Source organism: Scyliorhinus canicula, chromosome 7 (genome assembly GCF_902713615.1).
Source record: "Scyliorhinus canicula chromosome 7, sScyCan1.1, whole genome shotgun sequence".
Taxonomy (NCBI): domain Eukaryota; kingdom Metazoa; phylum Chordata; class Chondrichthyes; order Carcharhiniformes; family Scyliorhinidae; genus Scyliorhinus; species Scyliorhinus canicula.
The window spans coordinates 85,075,251-85,090,500 of NC_052152.1; the positions used below are offsets into that span (position 1 = coordinate 85,075,251).

General features: G+C 44.9%; 1 protein-coding gene across 4 annotated transcripts in view; it reads left to right on the forward strand.

Moving 5' to 3' along the window:
• Positions 1-15,250, forward strand: part of LOC119969104 (T-lymphoma invasion and metastasis-inducing protein 1-like) — a 420,850-nt gene that overhangs the window by 104,736 nt on the left and 300,864 nt on the right. The window lies entirely within an intron of this gene.

A 15,250-nucleotide genomic window follows, 5' to 3' on the forward strand; every position in this document is an offset into this window, starting at 1 on the left:
CACTTCACATTTCTCTGCATTGATCTTCATCTGTCACTTGTCTGCCCCTTCCACTAATTTGTCCGTGTTTTTGATGTTCTACATATCTTCCTCACAGTTCATAATGCTACCAAGTTTTGTAAATTCCATGACAAATCTCCTCCAGCCTGAATAACATCCGTTAACTACTACTGTTTCCTGTCAACCAGCCACTTTTGTGTCCATCTTGCTACTGTTCCTCTTTTTTCCCTTGAGCCATAAATGTGCTCACCAATCTGTTGAGCGACACTTGCCTTTAGGAACTCCAAGTGCACCATATCAGTTGCAGTGTCTTCTTCAATCCTATTTGTTATCTCGTCAAAAAACTCCCCAGTTAGTTGAACGCAATTTCCTTAAAAAAATTAATGCTGCCTTTCCTTACTTAAACCATAAATTTTGTCTTGGATTATTGTTTCCAGAACTTTCCCCATCACCAGAGTTAAACTGTCTGTAGTTTCCAGACTTATCTTTTCACCAGAGTGTAACATTTGCAATTATCCAGTCTTCTGGAACCACCCTGAGCCTAAAGAAAACTGAAAAATTATGGCCAGTGCCTCTGTAATTTCCACTTGCCTCCTTCAGTAACCTTCGATACATCTCTTTCGCTCTAGCATTTTATCAACATTAAGTATAGACAGACTGACTAACCTCCTCCTTAATAATTTAAAAAATCTTCGAGTGCATTAAATACCTCCTCTTCCACCAAGGCCTGGATAGCATTTTCTTCCTTGGTAATGCAGATGCAAAGTATTAATTTAATATCGAAGCTAGTTCACCTGCCTCCATGTGTAAATCCCCTTTCTTGGTTTTAATAAACATTTTATTGAGGTTTTTGTTGGTATTATAACAACAACACAATAAACAATGTACATGAAACTATAAACATAGTGCAAAAGCCATCTCCCTCCCTTAAAGGTCCCACCTTTATTAACCCCCTACTCTAAGCTAAACTTATCCCCCCCCCACCCACCCGCTGCTGCCGATTAATTTTCCGCGAAGAAGTCGACAAACGGTTGCCACCTCTGGACGAACCCTAACAGTGACCGCCTCATGGCGAACTTTATTTTCTCCAAACAGAGAAAGCTAGCTATGTCAGATAGCTAGGTCTCTGACTTCTGGGGCTTTGAGTCCCTCCAAGCTAATAGTATCCATCTCCGGGCTACCAGGGAAGCAAAGGCCAGAATATCTGCCTCTTTCTCCTTCTGGATTCCGGGTCTTCCAACACTCTGAAAATCGCCACCTCTGGACTCAGCGCCACCCTTATTTTTAACACCGTGGACATGACATCTGCAAATCCCAGCCAAAATCCCCTAAGCTTCGGAGATGCCCAGAACATGTGGACATGGTTCACTGGTTCTCCTGCACATTTTGCACATCTGTCTTCCACCCCAAAGAATCTGCTCATCCAGGCCACTGTCATGTGAGTCCGGTGAACAACCTTGAATTGTATCAGGCTGAGCCTGGCACATGTTGTGGATGCGTTGACTCTACTCAACGCATCCGACCATAGACTATCCTGTATCTCTCCTCCCAGCTCCTCCTTCCACTTGCGCATTAGCTCCTTTGTCTGCGTCCCCTCTGACCCCATGAGTTCCTTGTAAATGTCCGAGACGCACGCTTCTCCTACCTACCCTCTGGAAACTATCCTGTCCTGAATCCCCCTTAGCGGTAGGAGTGGGAAAGTTGACACCTGTTTACGTAGGAAGACCCGCACCGGCAGATACCTGAATTTGTTTCTCCTCGCCAACCCAAACTTCTTCTCCAGCGCCCTCATACTCGGAAAGCTCCCCTCTATAAACATATCCCCATCCTCTCAATCCCTGCTCTCCGCCATATCCGGAACCCCCCCCATTCATACTTCCCAGGGCAAACTGGTGATTATTACAGATTGGGGACCAGACCGATGCTCCCACATGTCTCCTCCATTGCCCCCAGACTCTCAGGGCAGCCACCACCACGGGGCTGGTGGAGTACCGTGCCGGTGGAAACGGCAGAGGCGCAATTGCCAACGCCCCCAAACTGGTGCCCTTGCATGAAGCCGCCTCCATACACTCTCATGCTGACCTCTCCCCCACCACCCACTTCCTGATCATGGCTATATTCGCCGCCCAGTAATAGTTACTAAAATTTGGCAGCGCCAGCCCGCCCTCACCCCGACTCCACTCAAGCATTACCTTCCTTACCCGTGAGGTCTTGCCCGCCCAAACAAAGCCAGAGATCACTTTGTTGACTGCGGAATATAGATGGGGAGACACTGAAACACGAACAGGTATCTCGGAAGGACCGTCATCTTCACCGTCTGCACCCTCCCAGCTAATGACAACGGGAGCGCATCCCATCTCCGAAAATGGTCCTTCATTTGGTCTACTAGCCGGGCCAGATTTAATTTATGCAGCCGGTCCCATTCCCGCGCCACTTGAATACCTAGGTACCTAAAGCTTCCCCCTACAAATCTAAACGGCAGCTTCTCCAATCGCCTCTCCTGTCCCCTTGCCTGGACCGCAAACATCTAACTTTCCCCCGATATTTAGCTTATACCACGAAAACCGGCCAAATTCCCCTAGAATCCTCATGATTTCTTCCATCCCCTCTAATGGGTACGATACAAACAGAAGCAGGTCATAGAGCGAGACTCTGTGCTCCAAACCCCCCCCCCCCCCCCCCCCCCCCCCCCCCCCCCCCCCCCCCCCCCCCCCCCCCCAGGGACCAGCCCGTTGAGGCTTACAGAGCAATTGCCAGCGGCTCTATAGCTAGCGTGAACAACAGTGGGGAGAGGGGGTATCCCTGTCTCATCCCCCGGTGCAGTCTAAAATAGTCCGATGTTGTCCTATTCGTTCGTACACTTGCCACAGGAGCCTGATACAGCAACCTGACCCAGTCAATAAAGCCCCGCCCAAATCCGAACCGTCCCAGTACCTCCCACAGATCTACCCGACGAAAAGCCTTTTCTGCATCCATTGCGATCACTACCTCCACCTCCCTACCTCCCAGGGGCATCATGATCACATTTAACAACCTTCTTACATTGGCCACCAACTGCCGACTCTTAACAAACCCCGTCTGGTCCTCCCCAATAACGACCGGAACACAATCCTCAATCCTGGAGGATAAAATTTTAGCCAGCAGATTGATGTCCCCATTCAACAGGGATATCGGCCTGTCGGACCCACACAGCTCCGGGTTCTTATCTCGCTTCAGAATCGGCGATATCGTAGCCTGTGACATCGTCGGGGGCAGCGCCCCTCTTCCCCTTGCCTCATTGAACATCCTCATCAACACCGGCCCCAATATCCCAGAGAACTTTGAAAAAACTTCACTGGGTACCCGTCCGGCCCCGGGGCTTTACCCGTCTGCATGGCCTTCAGACCCTCTACTATCTCTTCCAACCCGATCGGGGCCCCCAGCCCTTCTCCCAGCTCCCTGTCCACCTTTGGGAAATTCAGCCCCTCCAAGAAGTGCCTCCTCCCCTCCGGCCCCGTAGGGGGTTCCGACCTGTACAGCCGACTGTAGAAATCCCTAAACGCCTTATTCACCCCTGTTGAATCTCCGACCAGGTTCCCATCTCCGTCATTTACTTTCCCTAACTCCCTGGCTGCCTCCCTCTTTCTAAGCTGCTTTGCAAGCATTCTGCTGGCCTTCTCTCCATACTCATAGATTGCCCCCCTCACCTTTCTCAGCTGCTCCACCACCTTCCCTGTGGTTAATAAGCCAAACTCCGCCTGTAGCCTCAGCCGTTCCCTTAAAAGCCCTGCCTCTGGGATCTCCGCACACCTCCTATCGATCTGTAGTATTTCCTTTACCACTCGGTCCATCTCTGCCCTGTCCACCTTCTCCCTATGGGCCCGTATCGAGATCAGCTCCCCTCTGACCACCGCCTTCAGTGCTTCCCAGACCATCGCTGCTGAAATTTCCCCCGTGTTATTGACCTGCAGGTAGTTCTGAATACATTTCCTCAGTGGTTCGCACACCCCTTCGTCAGCCAGAGTCCCACATCTAACCTCCAGTGCGGACGCTGGTTACTGTCTTTACTAACCTGCAGGTCAACTCAGTGCAGAGCATGGTCTGAGATTGTGATTGCCGAGTACCCTGTGTCCACCGCCCCTGCCAGTAAGGCCCTGTTCAAAATGAAGAAATCGATCCGGGAGTACACTTTATACACGTGTGAGTAGAAGGAGAACTCCTTCACCCTCGGCTGCCCAAATCTCCATGGATCCACCCCCCATCTGCTCCATGAATCCTTTTAGTTCCTTTGCCATTGCTGGCACCCTGCTCGTTTTTGTGTCCAAGCCAGGGTCAATAACTGTGTTGAAGTCCCCTCCGATGACCAACATGTGTGAGTGCAGGTCTGGTATCTTCCCCAGCATCCTCTTTATAAACTCCACATCATCCCAATTTGACGCATACACATTTACGTATACCACCTGCACCCCCTCCAGTTTTCCACTGAACATAATGCATCGACCTCCCACATCCAAAACTATTCTACCCGCCTCAAACACCACTCGCTTATTGATGAGGATCGTGACCCCTCAAGTCTTTGAATCCGGGGGCAACCCATGCTCCGCGCCACCACCGGCCCGCCCCCAGGCAGCCTCCGCCCCCAACCTCCTCTCTGTCCCTTGGCCCAAGTCCCACTCCCTCAGCTGAACATTTCCCCCCCCCCTAGTGTAAATCCTCTTTCTGATCACAAATCGTCCCTACTTACCACTGTTCTCCCAATTTGTATGCTGAAAGGAAACTTTGGGATTCCCTTTTATCTTGGTTACTGGTATCGTTTAATACTCCCACTTTGTTTCTCTTACTTTCTTTTTCACTTTCCCTGTGAACCTTCTAAGTTCAGCCTTGTTCTCCATTGTGTTATCCACTGGATATCTGCCATAAGCATACTCTCTTTATTAATTTCTATATGTTTTGTCATCCAGGGAACTCTGGATTTATTTTTAACTCTACTGTTTCCCTTTGAGGGATCGTACCTTGATTGTGCCCGGACTACCCCTTTGACGATAGCCCATTGTTCAGCTCTCGTTTTTCCTGCCAATTTATTTTGCCCAGATCCATTCTTCTTCATTCCATTGTGACAAATTTGGATATTGTAAACATAGAAAAACTGTTTCCAGGGCGTCACGGTAGTACAGTGGTTAGCACTGCGGCTTCACAACACCAGGGTCCCAGGTTTGATTCCCGGCTGGATCATTGTCTGTGTGTGGAGTCTGCACGTTCTCCCCATGTCTGCGTGGGTTTCCTCCGGGTGCTCCGATTTCCTCCCACTAGTCCTGAATGTCGTGCTGTTGGGTAATTTGGACATTCTGACTTCTCCCTCTGTATACCCGAACAAGCGCCGGAATGTGGCGACTAGTGGCTTTTCACAGTAGCCTTATTGCAATGTAAGCCAACTTGTGACAATAAAGATTATTATTATTACATTGAGAATAGGTAAGAGCCTTTCACAAGTAATTTTATTTCAGTGCATTTTGTAGGTCTAGTTTCTGCAGGTAGCAAAGACTTTATCACCATCTAATTGCAATGTTACTTGCTTAAAACAATGAAGTTTGTTGGAATTTTCTCCATCAGAATCTATAATAGTTGCTGTTTATTTGATTATCATCATATAAATAATCTGAGGTTTTCTCCCAATAATGACATTATTTTGAATGCAATTGAAGTAAAACTAATGAGTCTGTAAATGCTTGTCTCTGCTTCATCGCCTTTTTGGCAATGGACACCACATTAGCTAGAATCAGTAAGCGTAGCTTCAAGTTTGTATGATCAGTGACCCATGTGGATCAACTAATTGATCACAAATTAAATAAGGGAGTCAGAATTCATCAAATCATGCTGGGAGAAAGGTGAAGAGATCCACTGGGATAAAATAAGAATCTGCAAAATCTAGAACCGTAGAAAGAGGCAAAACAACAGTGAAAATTAAGCCAAAACAGAAAATCTTTAGGCGGAATTAACATGCAATCATTGTACAATATACCAAAATGATTACCTCTTCCACATTGAAGACTGAAAAAAAATTGTTCTCAAATAGCGATAACCCAAGTAATAACATCCAGGGATTGACCAGAAATTGAATGGACCAGACAAAGCTACAAGTGCGGGTCAGAGACTGTGAATTCTGCAGCAGGTGAACTGCCTCATGTCTTTCCAAAGTCTGTCCACCATCTACAAGGCATTTATGAGGAATGTGATGAAATACTCTGAACTTGCCTCGTTGAGTGTGGCTCCAACAACACTCTGGAAGCTTGATACCATCCAGGAAAAACAAGTCTATTTGATCAGAATGCCATCCAACATCTTCAACATTCACTCTCTTCAGCACCAACAGAGTGGTAACAGTATGTACCATATACAAGATGCATTGCAGCAACTCGCCAAGTCCCCTTCAATAGCACCATGACGTCTACCACCTGGAAGGACAAGGTTAGCAGACACATGGGAACACCAGCACCTGCAAATTTACCTCCAAACCATACATGATCCTGACTTGGGACTCTATCATTGTTTCTTCATTATTGTTGGACCACAATTCTGGAACTCCCTTCCGAACAGCACTATGCACCAGATGGACTCCATTGGTTCAAGAAGGCACCACCTGTAAATTACAAAGTCGGACTCATTGTCAGTAGCTGCTGTCTGAAGAAATGGGTGGAGTGATTATGCTCTGAAATAGCAGAACTCAGTTTGAATTATGAAGTACTCAATTGAAAAAGCTTCTGTTGATTTTAATTAGCATTGTGTAGAAGGCTGAAGAGACAAGACAAATTGTGAGTGGGGCCAAGAATTACAATGAAAAGCGACTACAAGTTCAAGATCACACTTGCCAGCTGAATGGAGGTGTTATGCAAAGTCATTTCCCTCATGTAGAGTAGACCACATGGTGAATAGTGAATAAAATATACTATATTGATAGCAGTATAAGAAATCGCTGTTTCACCTGTAAAGATATTTGGGGTTATGGACAGCGGGAAGGAAGGCTATAAAATGTCAGGTATTACATCTCCTGCACTTTCATGGGATGTTGTTATGAGAAGGGGGGGGGTGCATGTTGGGGGTGATTGAGGAATGGACAAGGGTGCCATGGAGGCAAGATCGCTTTGAAACGGTAAAAGGGGAGGTGGCGGGAAAGATGTGCTTGAGTTGGAGATGGACCATGAGAAGGTGAGGCAGGTATGGAAATTGGAAATGATCGTTAACTCTTACAGTTTGGGGCAAGAGTAGGAATTAGCGCTGATATTGTCATCAAAGTAATTTAAATATAAATCCGATTGAAATCCTATGCAAGTTTGAAGTGCTCAAAACCATTATATTCTAACATTGGTTGATATCTATCTCACAATACTGAGGAAGAAAGATATTTGTGAAGTATTGGCAATCATTATGAGAATGTTGTCATCTCGATGTCTCAAAAGCTGAAAACCGTCGAAAGTAGATTGCACTTATAAATGCAAATTCAGAACTACTTGGATATTCACAATTTATGTTTGGCATTTGAAACTGTACCTTTTAAGACAGCAAAACACTATTTTGATGCTCATATTGTATATAAAAAGTGGAAAAAATTCCACACTGCCATTGCCCTGGAATTTCTAGCATTAACATAAATCACAAAGTATAAGGGAGCACGGTAGCATGGTGGTTAGCATAAATGCTTCACAGCTCCAGGGTCCCAGGTTCGATTCCCGGCTGGGTCACTGTCTGTGCGGAGTCTGCACGTCCTCCCCGTGTGTGCGTGGGTTTCCTCCGGGTGCTCCGGTTTCCTCCCACAGTCCAAAGATGTGCGGGTTAGGTGGATTGGCCATGCTAAATTGCCCGTAGTCCTAAAAAAAAGTAAGGTTAAGGGGGGGGGGGGGGGGGGGGGGGTTGGGTTACGGGTATAGGGTGGATACGTGGGTTTGAGTAGGGTGATCATGGCTCGGCACAACATCGAGGGCCGAAGGGCCTGTTCTGTGCTGTACTGTTCTATGTATACAATGAATAAATCAAGATTTTGGGGAATCAAGATATGTCAAATATGTAAAATGTCAAATTTTACAGATTGCTGCCCCAGCTGTGATATGCAAATTCATCACAGGGTGGTGATCAAAACTTGGATCTCCCTGTGAGATAGATGTATACTGCAAGAAGCTGAGCCTACCGTACCACTACCTTGCAGAAACACTGGGGAGTAGTTTTGCAACTTGAGTAGTAAGAGTTTTGTAAAGGGAGAACATTTCTTTGTACTAGGTATTAAGTAAGAAATATGATCATTACTGAGTTTAGAGCTAACATACCTGTTTAATTAGTAGAGTTAACACAACTTTAAAACATTAATTGTCTGTAGTCTGGGTATTTCAACCGTGAATGTGCTGAAGCAGTTTCCAGTTGCTTAGCTGATGATGGAAATATTTTGAAATACTCTGCAGTTCAAACCCGAAAACATTTATTTTTAAAAAAAAAGCAATGAAAGCAGTGTTTCTTGAGCAGCAAATAAAGACATGCTGTGGTGCCGATGGTTGCTGGCTAACGTTTTCTGATTTCGGAAACTTGATATTTGCCAATTTTCTATATTTACTTGGTAAACACAGCATCAACAGTGAGAACTGGAGAATCTGTGTCTACTGTTAGCAAATAGCAGTGGAACTTGAGTTGTTTAAGAAATGCTTTGCCTTTTTATGTTAAGAATTTATAATGTTGTTGGCTTCCAGTTTACTTTAGGGAGTTTATGTAATGGGTAGCTAAGCTTGCCATCCAATCCAATTCTCTTCCTGCATCTTGTGGTGCACTATGGCAGACTTTCATCTGTTTCCATAGCCAGTAATTCCCGGAACAGGTCGCTAGTCTGTTGCCAGGGGACAGGCGCCACTCCACATCAAGCGATGCTGACCACTCCGCTCCTCCTGCCAGCCATTGGCGTGTTTGGAAGGATTTGCAGGTTGGCACACTCCACTTGTTTGTCCATGTTATGAATGCACCTTCCTTGACCATCAAGTCTTGGGATGGCACACAAGCCCAGAGCTTCTGGCTCAGAGGCAGGGGTGCTATCCACTGTATCACAAGGCTTCCATAACTAAGCTGCAGAGACTGGGGAAGACCCACATTTGAATCCCGTTATTTACTGAATTAGTTAAACTTGGTAGTGGAGGGAAGGACCCCAATCTTGATCACTAACCATCAACCTTCACAGGATGTTCACATTTATGGATATCAGTTGAAGGTATTACGGATTTAGCTACGTTAACCCAGTGGCTGGATAGCTTGATTGTACTTGGACAAAGTACCAAAGAACTGGTATTGTCAGAACAATTAAAAGATTTGTTATTGGAGTGAACACGAAGGTGCGATGCAATATGGGAAGAGTGAATCCCTTCCAGCAGATAGAGCAAAGTGAATGGTCTTTAGAAGTGAGTAGGAGAAACTGGTGGAGAAAAATGACTGTGAAGGAACAGTGATATATTTCCAAGTCAGGCTGGTGAGTGGCTTGGAGGAGAACTTGCAGGTGGTAGTGTTCCCATGTGTCTGCTGCCCTTGTCCTTCTAAATGGAGGGGGTCGTAGGTTTGGAAGATGCTGTCTAAGGAGCCTTGGTGAGTTCCTGCAGTGGACTTTGTAGATGGTGCACACTGCAGCCACTGTGCATCGGTGGTGGAGGGAGTGAATGTGGATAGGGTGCTAATCAAGCAGGCTACTTTGCCCTGGATGGTATTAAGGTTGTTCAATGTTGTTGGAGCTGCACTCATCCAATCAAGGGGATAGCATTTCAGCATAACTCCTGACTAGTGCTTTGTTGATGATGGACAGATTTTGGGGAGTCAGGAGGTGAGCTACGTGCCGCAGGATTCCTTGCCTCTGACCTGCTCTTGTAGCTATATTATTGATATTGATGGTCCAATTCTTGACAGAGTGGGATTCAGTGATGGTCATTCTATTGAATGGCAAGAGTGATGATTAGATCACTTTTGTTGGGAATGGTCATTGCCTAACACTGTGTGGTGCATATGTTACTTGTCACCCCAAACCTGGATATTGTCCAGGTCTTGTTGCATTCGGACATGATTCCTCAGATACTGAAGCAGTGCGAGAATGGTGCTGAACATTGTGCAATCATCAGCAAACATCCCATGTCTGACCTTATGAGGGAAGGAAGGTCCTTGGTGAAGTAGCTGAAGATGGTTGGGCCTCGGACTCGACTGTGAGGAACTTCTCCAACAATAATGTCTTTGGGATGTTAAGCCAAGGCTCTGTTGTATCTCGTTAAATGAACCCTCTGATATAGCCATGTTGGCTTGGAGTAGAAATCTAGATTTATGCAAAAATTATGACACGAGTTGAATCCATATCCTTCTTGGATAGGTGAGTACTGCAACTCCGCCATCATATGCAGAGTTTTTTTTTCACACAAGTTGGTCAGGAGAAAATATGATTGAAACTCTGCCAGTCCCCAATATGTTGGTTAAAATTAGCTTCTAGTGTGCTACACAAACTGCTATGTGTTCTTGTTGTCTTTTGGCTCTTTGATGTTAGTAATAACCACACTTCAAGCTTGAAAAATTAGAGCGCTTTATGTTTAATATATGTCATGCTGCCTTGTACAAATCAAGGACCGGTTTGGGCTGGTTCTGTTGCACATCTCATACTAGTGCAGCTGTGAAATGTGACTCCCTGGAACACTTGCACATACTAATTAATTCCTAGCTAATTAGTGTCTAACTCTTTATAGATAATACAATATGGAACACAAACTTTAAAATCTGACCCTATTTTTAAAAAAATAAGACACTCTAACAACACCCCAAAGTGGTTAATGGCATAGAATTAATTTTGAAGAATAGCCACTGCTAGTTTGTGGATAAGCAGCCAGCCTATTTACATACTCCAAGTTCCAGATACAGCAATATTGAAAGGTGGCACTTCTAGTGCAATACTTCCTTAGTATTAACTGAAGTATCATCCCAGATAATGTATTCAAATGCAAATTGATTAATATTTATATGTATTAATTTATTTTTTACATTTCTGTTCTTAATTTTGTGATGTACATACACACTATATATTGTGTGTGTGAGAGAGAAATCTACCTGTGCCTCTCACAATGTTATTATTGCATTTTTGCAAGCATATACCAATGCAGTACATCCTGTCAGTCAATGATTCGTCAAAGCTAGCCGTTTTACTATGGTATGTGCCCAGTGCCTTCTGCATGATTTCTTTTGATTGCGTGACTGTGAATGTAATGTTTCAAGTACCACATTAAAAACACAGTAACATTCTGCTTCAAACGTACTTTGTCTTGATACCACAGAAAACTGGGTGGTGCAGATTAATCTTAATGGATTCAAACATTTCAACTTGACAGCATTGGCCTTGAAGGATGTTCTTGGTCCTGTATAAATTAGCTGTCAAGTTGACAGTATGCTGTATTATTATTTAGCTAAAAAGCACAAATTCTTATTGTTGTTCTTTGGACAATGTTATAACCTGCCTGCTTACCACTGGCTGGGGACTAATGGCAATCCCACAATCCTTTGGGAGTATGAGCTTCCCCAATGAGGGGGGAGGGGGGAGAAATCATTAGCTGAGTCCCTGCATAAATCGAACTGGCCAGTATGGAACCAGCTAGAGAGGAGTGAGTAGCAAAAGTACTGCTGCTGCTGTTGTATATATGTTTGTAATTATAAATAAATGTTATTTCTTTCTATTCTACAACTTGTGTTGGATTCTTCGTGGCCCTCACAAAAGGCAGTACAGAACAAAATCATAAATACAAATTATAGGGACAGTGCAGGATGGATGCAAAAGGGAAAAAAACAGTGGGTAGTGGTGAATGGTTGTTTTTCATATCATAGAAAGGTACACACACACATTCTCCAGGGGTTGGTATTAGGGCAACTGTTATCTTCATAATCTATTTAAGAACAGGACATGGGTATACAGGGTATAATTTTAAAGTTTGCAGATAATACAAAACTTGGAAAGCTGGATAGCTAGTAAACAATGAAGTGAATAATAACAGACCTCAGGATATGTAGTAAACAATGAACTGAATAATAACAGACATAAACTGGTGAATTGGCCAATATAACTTAATACATAGAAGCATGAAGATGCATTTTGGTAGGAAGAATGAAGAGAGGCAAGATGAGCCAAATAGGACAATATTAAAAGGTATGCAGGATTAGAGAGAGATCTGGTATGTGCACAAATCTTGAAGGGGGCAGAGCAAGTTAAAAGACTATTAAAAATGCATGGAATTCTTGGATTTATTAATAGAGGAATAAAGTATAAAATCTAAGTTGTGGTGATGTTTCAGAAAACACTAGATAAGCCTCCTCTGGAGTTCAGTTATATTCATTTCTGACAACCTACTTTAGGACAGATATCGAGATCTTGGAGAAAATCCAGAAGAGATCTACCAGAACGATATTAAGGACTTCACAGCTATGTGGAGAGATGTGAGAAGCGAGGTGGTGTTCTTCTTGGAACATAGGTTAAGAGGAGCTTTGATGGAGGCATTAAAATTAATGAATGTCTTGATAGAATAAATAAAGAGAAATGATTTCCAATGGCAGAACAGGTGGTAACCAGAGGATAATAAATAAACCAGGGAACATCAGAGTAAGGATTTTTTTTAAATGGCAGGTTGATGTGATCTAGGTTGCATTGCCTGAAAGGGTGGTGCAAGCAGATTCAATGTAAAAGTCAAAAGAAAAGTGGATAAATACCTGAAGAATAAAAGCCTTAGAGGGTTATGGAGAAAGAGCAGGGAAGTGGGATCCTTGAGATAATTTTACCATCTCATCAGCATGAGGATGATGGATCAAATGGTCTTCTCCTGTATCTTTCTTTGATTTTATGAACAAGGCCAAAGTCATCCATTGAGGAAACAAACTTCTAGCCCTGTGTTTATGTCAACCATCAGGTGTTCAAAAATAATCAATACATTTTTTGATTGTCATTTTAATTATTTTATAAATGTATAGGCTAATGTAGCCATGCTGGCCACGCAAAATGGACACTGAGCCAAACTAAAATGGAAGGCTGCTGAGAAACAGACAGTTCAGCCAGAACAGCAGTCTGCAAAGAGCAGTTTGCATTCTGCAGCAGCAGAAACCAGTTTGGGCTCAGGTGAAGAGACCTTAGCTAGGTGCAAATGGCAAAACGCTTTGCATGCTAATGAGGCCATCAGACTTGAACACCCACACAATAGATACATTTGGTTCTGAATGGACACATTCCAATCAAGACCCAGACATCGAGGCACCAGAAACCTCCGAACAAAAGGACATAAGAAACGCCCCCTCCATCACGGAGACCCCCTCGCATTGGGGAATTAATCCAGTATCGATAAGAAATTGATCCAATAGGTAGAGCCCGCCCGAGAAGAGGGAAGGACAACGGAACCCCTATAAAAGATAGGGACCTCGTGTTGTCCGGTCTGTTAAACCTGTGCTCCGGCCCCGACTGACACCTGGTATCCTGACTCCAGCCGTTGAGCACCAGCCGCCGAAACCGTAAGTTCAACGCTCGCTACGCGATCCAAGCCCACTAGACTCCCAAGTGCCAGAACGCTTGCTGAAGGCTGCAGACAAAACCAGGACGAAGGCCTCGTTCTCTGACCTTGCCTGTTCCTGTTAGATAAGTATTCCGTTTGCTTATGTTTAGTTGTAGCTTAGTCTCTTAGTGTGTGTGCATGAGTATTTATTATTAACTGTATAATAAATATTGATCGTTTGAACTTGACTAATCGGTGTATCGTCTTTATTACTTTGAATTTGACCTTGGAATACTTGTGACGCTGCCTATACGGCAGCTGGCGACTCCAGAGCTAAATAATTACATAGAACAGAGCCTAGCAGTGTTAAGCACACGTCGAACTCGGAGGCGTGTTAATACACTCCAATAAACGCGTTTTACGCCCATAGTAAAACGTGCAACATTTAGTGGCGACTCCGCCGGGACCCTGTTGTAAGTGGAAACACCACAGTGTCCAGGACCCTGAAATTTGAATTAGAACTCCAAATTGCAGAGAAAGAAAGAGATCACAAGTATTCAAGGTGTTCAAAATAATAAGCGAAATTCGGAAGTGTGTTTTAGTGCATGCGTACTAACAGGGCTGTAAGGTAAAACTGAAAGTTTTTTGTTGCGACAAACTTTCGGTAGTTTTGTAATCGGAAAATAGCGTAAGCCGTACCCTTTTCACGAAACACCACCCCAACAACCCCCTGTTCCAAATTATAAAAAGAGAGTCAGAGGAAATGGCCATGCAGGCAATGGAACGTCTGATGGACCCAGCAAAGTTTGTGGTCGCAGCGACCAGCAGCAGTAGCAGGGTAGGCCAGTGTCCCACGTGGGAGCTGGAACTCCGCAAATATCTGCAGGGAAAGGGATGGCCCCTTTGGAAAGAGTTTTGTGCAAATGAGGAGACAGGTCCCGGAAGTATAGGTCATACTTGGTGGGAGAACCTCTCTCAGATACACAAAAAGAGTTTAGGAAAAGCACGCAAGCCGATGGCGATTGTGTCCTGCTTGGCACAGTTGCGAGGCGCAGAGGAGGTCATCAGGACGCTCCGGGCAGATTTAGAGGAAAGGAACCGAATGAGTAAGGTCGATGTCAGGGACATCGAGAAAGAAAACCTGGATCTTAAAGGGAAGTTGGCAGAGAAGGGTAGAGAGGTGGATGATGCCAAGAGGGCTCACCAGTCTTGTCTAGCTCATCTGAACAGTTCCCAGACCCAGTATGAGAAAGCCTATCAGGACGTGCAACGTGCCGTTCTGATAAGACAGGAATCGGAGAAGCAGGTGGAGGCATTGCAGAGGCAATGCTCCGATCTCAAAGCAGCTTTGAGAGCACTCCACGCTGCAACGACCGAACAAAGACAAAGCACAGTTGACCACGCGAAATGCAGAAAACAGATTGCGGAACTGCAATCTCTGCTTTCGGTGCAGAATGGCTTCCAAAGCACCTTTGGAGCTCAGTTAGATGGGGAAAACGCCCCAGATTGGCAGGAATTAAGCGAGACAGCGCAGCGTTATGTTCAGGGAACATGTGCGCCCGCAGCTCAGCAGAAACGACAGGCACCCCAACCCCCCACAGCTCAGATCATAACCGCACCCATGAATCCCGTAACCACACAGAGGAAAGCCGAATCAGAAGGCGCCCCAGACATAACTTACACCACCCCTTTAACAGTAACCCAGCTAAGGGACGCTTGTGAAAAGATCACTCCGTTCCTCCCCACCGCAGACCCCCACC